This window comes from Otolemur garnettii, unplaced genomic scaffold, assembly GCF_000181295.1.
Source record: "Otolemur garnettii isolate 467f Iridium unplaced genomic scaffold, OtoGar3 scaffold00020, whole genome shotgun sequence".
NCBI classification, from domain to species: domain Eukaryota; kingdom Metazoa; phylum Chordata; class Mammalia; order Primates; family Galagidae; genus Otolemur; species Otolemur garnettii.
The window spans coordinates 12,651,167-12,661,032 of record NW_003852415.1 but is presented as its reverse complement, the minus strand read 5'-3'; the positions used below and the strand labels follow the sequence as shown (position 1 = coordinate 12,661,032).

At 35.5% G+C, this 9,866-nt stretch overlaps 1 pseudogene; it reads left to right on the top strand.

Annotated features, from left to right (window-relative positions):
• Window positions 1-7,893: 7,893 nt before the first annotated feature.
• LOC100960261 lies at window positions 7,894-9,589 on the top strand (annotated as a pseudogene).
• The last annotated feature ends 277 nt before the right edge of the window (window positions 9,590-9,866 follow it).

The following is a 9,866-nucleotide window of genomic DNA, read 5'->3' as shown; positions in this document are numbered from 1 at the left end:
TGGATTGCCCGCCACACCACACAACTAGCTTCTGATTTAATAACTTTGATAGATTGGATGGCTCATGGAATGTCATTCATCTTCCTGTGTTCAAACTGTATTGGTAGACAGGAAAATAATATTAATAAGCATTCTCTGTGGCTGGGCATGGTGGCTCATGCCTGTAATCCTAATACTCTAGGAGGCCATTCTTGAAGGGTGATTGCTTAAGTTCAGGAGTTCAGGACCAGGCTGAGCAAGAATGAGACCCTGTCTCCACTGAAAAAACTAAAGCAAGAGAATCATTGAGCCCAAGACTTTGAGGTTTCTGGGAGCTATGGTGACACGACACTCTAGCAGAGCAACAGAGTGAGACTCTGTCTCAAAAAGAAAGTGTTATCTATGTTAGCTACTGTTGTGATTGAAATACTTTTCATTCCCGGTACCAAAGGGGTGATTCAGTACCTTGGTAATACCATATACAACCCAATGTTTTATTTGAGCATGGGGCATAAATGGAAAACAAAAACAAATTGGTCAAAAAGGAAAAATGGATTAGATGTGCAGAAAGAAACATGAGAAATTACCTCATCCCTTAGAAAAGCATACCTGTAGACATTTTAATTCCTGTCATAATATTTATGAGGTTCAAGTTCCTTGTCCTTATTTTTCCATGATTTCCTTTTGTTTCCCAGTTATATGCTTTGTGATATGAAGTAATATGAAAAGGATATATTTAAATCCTGGAAAGTTCTAATTGGAAACACTTCCCTGTTTCTCCCTACTTACCTCTCATATTATCTAGGAATCTTATGGCTACAAGTAACAGAAACACATCAAACACTATTGAAAAGATTCGAGGAGTTTCCTATAACCCAAAGATATGAATGATAGGGTTCTTAAACATACATCCATCAGGATTTGGTCTTCCCATTTACCCTGGGTTATTTCTATACCTCAGTTTAATTATTTTGTTTAGCACAGCTAGCCTTTGAAAACAACCAAAAAACCTTGTGAACATCATTACAAGTGTTTAGCTTTAGCCTTTAACTTTCATGATTTTAGCCTCAGAAAAAGAAACAAAATATGTTTAATCTATCTAAAGTACAAAATCTTGGTGAAATAATTCTTTGACCTGACTTTCATAACTATCACAGAACAGTCAAGTAGGGTCAAGGCAGTGAACATTCTATCCTTATTCTGTTTGGGGCACATGTTCTTCCTTATAACACAGTGAAAGATAGATAATGAATCTCTTATTTCTAGAAATATGTTCTACATAGAAAGTCATTATCTCATCATTACCCAGTGGTGTCATGAGAAAGTGCTGTGAACAAATAGGAGACAAGAATTTTTCTTTATTTGAACACCCCCTCCTAGAAGTGACGTGAGGTCCAGATAAGCCAGTTGTCTCTTTGCAGTTAATATAAGGATGTTCAACTTTATAAAGGCAACAACATACTTGTTAATCGAGATTGGCAGATTCCACACTTTGTGATGACCACTGAATGGTTTATTTTGATGCTTAAGTTTAAACATAATGATATGATATTGAGAAGAATTCAGAAAAGGACTTTACATTCTCTTTCTCCAAGAATGTGAGAAAACTCAAATCCAAATGTAATTAAAAGAATTGTCTCCATGCTGGTATTTTCCTCGATTTCTGTTTTAAAGTTGTCCACCATATGTATTCCTTCTCTTGCCAGCTGTGTCTACTGACTTTACTGTGGCATTGAAAGGGGAAATTTATTCTTCCATAATTTGGCAGAAAAAATGTCTTCAGGATTAGGGTCAAATGAGACAAGAGATTTTGCACTGGGAGGCAGCTTTGGCAGGCTTCTATTGTCTGTAAGATGTTAAGCATCCTTTCTGGCAACAATAGCCCATGGCGTTTTCTATTTAACTGCTCCATGGCTATGCAAAATATTACAGAAAGAAAAAAGTAACTAATTCAATGGTCTGGAGCAATAGGTTAAAAGAGATGGTATTTGAACTAGACTTAAAATAACAATCAGATTTATATAGCTATTTAAGTGTGTGCTGAGATGCCAGCTTCTTGGCCAATGCCATAATTTTTACCTGTTGCTGTTTTCTATAATTTATTTTTCCATCTGAGAAGCTAAAAATTAACTAAACTAGTTGAGGATAAGGAAGATAAAACAAAATCTTAAATTCTGCAGCAACTCTTTCTGAGGTTCAGGAAAACTTTCCTCGTAGTTGTCTCTGGGTTGATTTTAATTCAAATTCTGTAAATTTCGATCTAGTGATTTTAGAATATATTTTTCCTTAATAAAATATCAAAGAAAAAGCTCACTTAGAAGAGTTGAAGAAGCAGAAAATATATGAAAACCATAAAGGGTTTATGTAGACAAATCTACATGGGATGAAAGACAGGTGTAAAGAGGTGTCTGACTTATCTTTAGTCTTTCTTGGTGTTAGTATTGTATTTTGAGACCTTAGCATGCCCATCAGAGAAGCTGACTTTCAAGTATTTGGTGCCTTGTCTCCTAAATTTCTCGAGGACAATTTTAGAGTTGTAATATACCTGAAGAAACAAGAATCCTTCAAAGATTTTGTTACTTTGACAAAGATAAACCTTCAACCAACAAGAAAGAGAAACCACTTTCTTTATTCAGCAATGTGTACTTGGATGTGGTATCTCAAGCTCCTTGGTCAAGCTGATGGTAAGAATGGGTTATATGATCCATGATTCAACCAATGTTGAATTCAAAATAAACACCAAACAAAATAATCTTTTTTCACAAACTAGTAAGGCAGGAAGTGCCTCATCAAAAATGTTGAGTGAGAATGGAGCTTGCTGAGGGCATAGGCTTCCATTCATTTCCTACAAAATACTCCTTATGCATGAGCAGACAAGGGTGATACAGGCCAATACAAAAACATATGGAATTATGTCTTGCAATTTATAAGATGTTTTAGGTATAGATGAAGATTAATGACCTTTTATCATAACATACCTCCAATTACCTCATAAAACTTCCTATCTGCTTACAAATCTCATGTAAACAAAATAAATTCACCAATGAGAGCTGAATGAATCTAGTTAAAGCTCAGATTCTTATTGATTCTAGGAGGGGAAAGTCTTTCTTTATTCTCAGAGGCTGTGGAAGTGAGAAGAATATATTCTTTATCAGTGTAGAGATTGTTTATTTTTTTATTTTGTTCTATTCAATAGTGTCTGTGTAAGGTCAAGGTAGGATAGAATTGGAAAGTTACAAAAATAGCATGATTCATGAATAATTCACATAAAAATAACTCATGGCTAGAACATTCAAGTCTGTCACAACCACTATCCTTCTTAGTGCCTAAAATTCTCTAAAGTAAGGATTTTTTTGGTCAATAAAGTTCTAACAAAGTCAAAAATTTTGATGCATGTTACAATTCTGATGATCAGGTTAATTCTCTAGAGATTAGATATAGCTATAAATACATATACAAAAGAACAAATAAACAACTGAAAAATTTGCCTGTACCTGGCTTATTTCCAAAGCTCCCACTCATAGGTTAGTGGGGAGAAAATAATTAAAAGTTCAATTCAATTTAAATGTAACCCCTAAATGATACATTTAAATCTCACTTGTATGTTGTATTCAATACTTTTTGCTTTAAAATATCCCATGGCTCATGTCAAAATAAAACATCTTCTCATGCTACATCCATCCCTTTTAACAGGAAGATGATTTGCTATGTTCATTATTAATACTTAAATGCTTGGTATCCAAAGATCTAAATGGAAGATTCCCTATAAAATATTTCCTGAGCCTTACTATATGGTTACTGACAGCATTAGATCCCTTTTTGTGAATATTCAAAAATTTTCACATCAATAAATGAATGTTTTATCATTTATTAAAAAAATCCTGAACTGTTACAAATGGTTTTATATGTACACTTACAAAAGGCATGTATATTTATGTCTTTATGGAATTTATCCTTGGCAAAGAAAATCACCCAAGTGGTGAAGTTAAAATCCTAAATGTTTTAAGTAACCATCATAATTGCACATTTCTGGTTTATAGACTTTGTGCTCTCCCTCCACCCCCAATAAAATAATAAATAGACAAGAATAATTCCACCCCCCCAACACATAAGCTGTGATATTTGGGAAGTGTTCCTGAAATGTGTAAATGTGTGATATCATTTGCTTTCATTTCTCTGTCTTCAGCAGAATGAACATAGTTGTGTTTCCTTGTCCACCTGGGCCCATTCTCATGGATGTCTTCCCACACACGCATGAATGCAATGGGCTGTAACTTACTGAGCAGAGTTGTATTTGCAATACAACTATAATCAGCTGTGATCCGTTCTTGTATGAACAATGCTATAAAATTATATTGTAAGATATGCTTCATTAAGCACAATAGCCATTTTCAAGTGTAAATTCAAAACATTTCCCTTTATGAGTTATTAGCCTTCCAGGTTAGGCCCACTTTAGAATAGGCTTCTAAAGTTTGTAGCTGTATTTGTGCTTATCAGAATAATCTAGACCATTAGGGATTTCAAATTTATTCTGGAAAATCAAGAAAACAGCTTCTCTAATGTCATTTCTATTATGCTTGGAACATCACCGGAACTCAAGTGTTATGGGACTAGTCAGCCTCCACAAGTTTTGGCATTTGCTCTTTCTTCCTGGATTTCACCAGCTCTGAACTCAATGAATGAGCCTAAGGAAAATGTACATTCTGGAACTGGTAGACTGTTAGTAGCTGTTGGATCTCTCCACATGCAGTTTAAATATTGAAACAAGGTCATGATAACTTTTTGAATAAATATTGGTTTATTCTTTTGAGTTAATAGCCACAGATTAAATCCAACCTAATCATGGGGACAGAGTGATAAGGCAAATTATTTATATTCCTGTCCTACAATCTAAACACTCAAGAAAATTCATTTACACTGAGTAATGTATTTAACTATCTTGTTTTTTTACTTTTAGTTCATAAAATCTTCTCAAGTCTAACCTCAGCTGATAGCTTTTTCCTGACACTTTGGCTTGAAGATTCAACAGTTTATACAAAATGTTCACTTTGATGGCCCCTTCACAGTCGAGTTTGGCGGCTGCTTCAAATGTTCAGGAAGTTCAATATGCATAGAATCCAGGTCTTCCTTCAGATGAAACTCAGTGGGTTCCAGGTCCAAAGGGGATGTGAGAGGAGGGAAGGAGGGAAGATGGAGGATAGACACTAGGCATCCATCCCCGAGAGTTGTAGCAGGAGGTTTGTGGTACCACATGCCCATCTTTGTGTTTCTGTGTTATCACTATGTTCTGATGTGCCTGGGCACAGTAAGCCCAAACATTAATCTGGTTTATGATGTCTGTTAATTGGGGACCACTATGTGTCACAGACACTGAATCTGGTCAGTTAGATCTTCAGTTTATTATCAGGGGCATCACCTTGCCACACTCATGGCTTCTAAACTTATGCCATGGAATGAAGTACTCTAAGGAAGAACTTGAACTCTTCTAACTAACCTTTGGAAAGTAACGAGATATCATAGTCTGTGTGTACTTTTCACTTTCTTCCTTGTACATCCAGCAGCAGAAACAAATGCATGGTAAATGACAGCCAGTTTCTGTTAATATCAGACACTTGATTTATGACAGACAACAACTTTCCTTTGAATGATAACTTTTAAGAGCATCCAATTTATATTGATCTCAATACCATGGATCATTCTCAGAGAGAGTCAGATAGTAGACATCAACTGGACACTCAAAGTGTCTTGCTGGTTGTTCTCTCAACCATTCTGTTTGTCTGAATCCTTAAATTCAAAGTGGGGAAAGAAAACATGAATCATATCTGAAGGAAAGGGTCAATCTCAGAAGAAAGATAAAAATCATTAAAGGAATTATGGAAGCAGAATATGGACATCTACCTGAAAAAAGTTCTACTTAGGAGATAAAGATTATATAGAACTCATGATTAAAGAGGAAGTTAAGGGCTTTACCTTGGAAGAACCTGATCCTTCCCCTTCAGATTTATTGGGTTCCTTCTAAGACTTCCTCACACTACACCTGGTGCCACACCTCATCATCACCAGGGAGCTTTTCCTAAAATAGAAATCGGATTATGTCATTTCTGATTTAAAATGCTTTTCTGGTTGTCTTCCCCCTTTAGGACAAATGCCACTACTTGTACTGGCACATACCCATCCTGTGATTTGTCCGCTACCTCTACCATACCCTACCCCAGCCTGGCCTTCTCTCCCACTGTCTCCCAATTCACACACCCCTTTCTCCTTTAATGTAAAACATGGGCCCTGGCCTGAAGTGTCATGATTTGTAGTTTGTATTTCTATCTTGTCACAGGAGGCACTCTCTCTCCATAATCCACATCTTCTGATTTTCTCCTGGCAGCCTCCTTTTCCTAAGGGATCATCTCCTCCATGAAGCCTTGATCGATTGGCTTGTGACACCTAAGGAAGGGCTTTATTCAATATTTCTCTTGCCAATCTGATTCCCTCTATTACAGTGCTTGTTATCTTTTACTATGTACCTTTTTGTATGCTTATATCCCATTAAGATATGTGCACCTTCAGAGCAAAGAGTACATTTTCTATATGTTTCTGTCTCAGATAGTACAAGTGGGACTTAATGAAATGTGTTGAATAAATAAATACATATTAAAGTCCAGAATTCTGCTGTTTCTAATGCTATACAAAGGCAACAGGTCCAGGGCCACTCTAGTAACAAACTAGGCCATGGCCTGATTGAGATCAAATCTTAGTTCTTTATTATGTCATTCAAATCTTTCTTCTCTTATATCATTTGTAGTTAGGAGGGGCTATGTTAACATATCAAGTGCTTTTTTATTACTTTATCATTTAGCACAATATCTGTAATGTAATACCCACTTATTCTTTCAACAAATCATGAGTAAACAACATGTTAACTACTAAAGCATGATAATGGGAAAAGAATAAGAAGACAAGTGAAGCTGACAATACATAAGACATTAATTTTACACAGTCCTGCTGCCGTTTTTCTTGCAATTGTCTTCATCATTTTTGACTCTCAGCCACCAATATTTTTGCTAGATATTCTTCCTTCCTCAATCCCCCAACTAGTAATTAGAGTTATGACTGTCATGCCAAAAAAGTAGCAAATTATTAGGACAATGAAAACAAAATGTTAAAAAAAAAAAAAAGAGTAATCACTCTCGTTCTCGAAAGAATGTGATTGATTTCAGGTAATAGGTGGGTACTTGAGAGTTATTAAATGGATGATTCTAAGTTCCACATGTTCTCTTTACTGATTATAAAATGTATTTTGTAAAATCAAACTGGAGTCCTAGAGTCATCCTTTAACTCTACGGCAGAGATTTTTGTTTTATTTCTTTGTTATTCAAATAGAAATTAAAAAATATTAGCCTCATGCACATCACTTCAAAGCCCCATGCCAGACAGAGTATTATTTATAACATGTTTGCATGTTAATACTAATATCATTGTTCTATGAGAAAAAAAATTTCTTTCAATCTACATACACAAAATCATTTGATGAAATAGGTATGTTTTTCAGGCCTCCTGATTTTCTTGACAGATCACATGATCCAGCTCTTATTTGGTCAGTCCTTTGCCACAGGCGTGTAATAGTTAGCTAGGTAAAAAAAAGGCATGTGCCGAACCGGAAATGGAAGTGTCAGTTCATGGAACAGAGGATGTCTGGTTCCGTCCTACCACCTGTTTTTGAGGGGGATTGCGACTAAATGATGTTTGTGACTAAGGAGAAATATCTGCTGCTTAATGACTAATGTTGTGAACCAGTTACGCAGACATGATTACACTATGAGAAATCAAGGTCAACCTGTTTAAATTCACAAACTTCTTTGAAATAACCTTCCCAGAAGTTATTTTCTCAAGAAATGAGTTGAGAAACATTTCATTCTCAGGATGGCAGCCACTGATCTGACTTATGGGTGTGGTTCTCTTTCTCAGGATACTTTCTGTTTTCATGAGAGGAACAGCAAGGAGGCAGGCATGGTGCCTGGGTTACTGATGGGTTCTTCTCAGGGGAAGAGTGGAGAATAGGAGTGAGAAGAGTTCTTCAGGGTGAGTTCACAAGCAGATGTGGTATTATGAAGAACAGTGCTAGTCGAGGAAACCTGCAGTACATTCGGAAAGAATTGAATTTGCAACTCAAAACGAAAGACTCCCCAGTGCCTGCAGACATTTATGCAGACAAATCATCAAATGGAATACATTTGGAGAGAAGCAATACTACAGAGAAACGCTGTGGCTCTAACCATTGTGGAAAAGCCTTTCGTGAATACCCATTTCTTCTGATTCACATTGGAGAGAAAACTTGTGAGGATAATCAGAGTGGAAAAGCCTTAAGAAAGAACTTCATTTTTAATTTTTATAAGAAAATTCATGTATGGGAACAAACTTCTAAGTTTGTTCAACATGAAAAAGCTTTTAGCCAGTTTCCAAATCTTAAAGGCCATACACAAGAAGAAAACTCATACACAAGAGAAACTGTGTGAATGCAGATTGTTGGAGAACTTTTCTTAATCAGTCATCCCTTAAGGTACCTATGAGATTTCACAATGGAGAAAAACACTATGTATTTAAGGAATGTAGGAAAGCCTTCAGTAGTTTCTCATACTTTATAGGATGTGTAAAAATTCACAGTGGAGAGAAACTGTATGTCTGTAAAAAATGTGGTAAAGCCTTCACTCAGTCCACATTACTTAAATTACACATCAGAACTCCCATGGAAGAAGAACCATATAAATGTAGAGAATGTGGGAAAGCCTTCACCCATTTTTCATACCTTACAGATCATATAAGAATTCACATAGAATTCATATAGAAAGAAGCCCTACTTATGTATGGAATGCGGGAAAGCCTTTACTCCATCCACAGGACTTGTTTTACACACGCAAGTTCACACTGGAGAAAAACCATATGAATGTAAGGAGTGTGGAAAAGCTTTTATTTATTCTTCAAACCTTACAAAACATAGAGGATTCACAGTGAAGAGAAGCCTTATATATGTAAAGAATGTGGGAAAACTTTTACTCATTCATCAGGACTTGTTTTACATATGTGAACACACACTGTAGAAAAACTCTGTAAGTGTAAAAAATGTGGGAAAGCTTTTAATAATTGTTGATGCTTAATTAGCATGTAAGGACTCACACTGGAGAGAAACCATATGAATGTAAGTAATGTGGGAAAGCTTTCACTCAATCATCAGGACTTAGTATACATTTAAGAACTCATACTGGAGAAAAGGCTTATGAATGTAAGAAGTGTGGGAAAGTATTTGCTTGGTCAACAAATCTTAATATGCACATGTGAACTCACACAAGAGAAAAGCCCTATGAATGTAAAGAATGTGGGAAAGCCTTCAGATATTCCACATGCCTGAATGTTCATATGCAAATTCATACAGAAACAAAACCATATGAATGTAAGGAATGTGGAAAAAAACTTCACTCAATCTTCAGCACTTGCTAAACATATAAGAATTAAAGGATATAAAAAAAACCTGAAAAGGAAAAAAAAGCACGTTAACTCGGAAAGTGGGAGATTCCATTGTGTTCAAAACATGGAAAATTTCATGAAAGTAAAACTTTATTAAGCATATATCTCAGAATAATCCAGAGAGAATTCAAATGCTTTGTGAAATAAGGGCAAACATTGTCTATGTATTTTTTTTTGGCTCTCATATTGCTACTTCAAGACTTAAATTAGTATTCATTTCTCTTGGAATAAAAACAACATGAAAAATTAAAATCAGCAGACAACCCAAAACTTCACAGTTGTATTTCAAGGACAATACTGATTAATAACAATCCATTACTTTAAAGCACATAACAAAAAAGAGGATAGTTTATAATAAAACCCATTAGTGGATC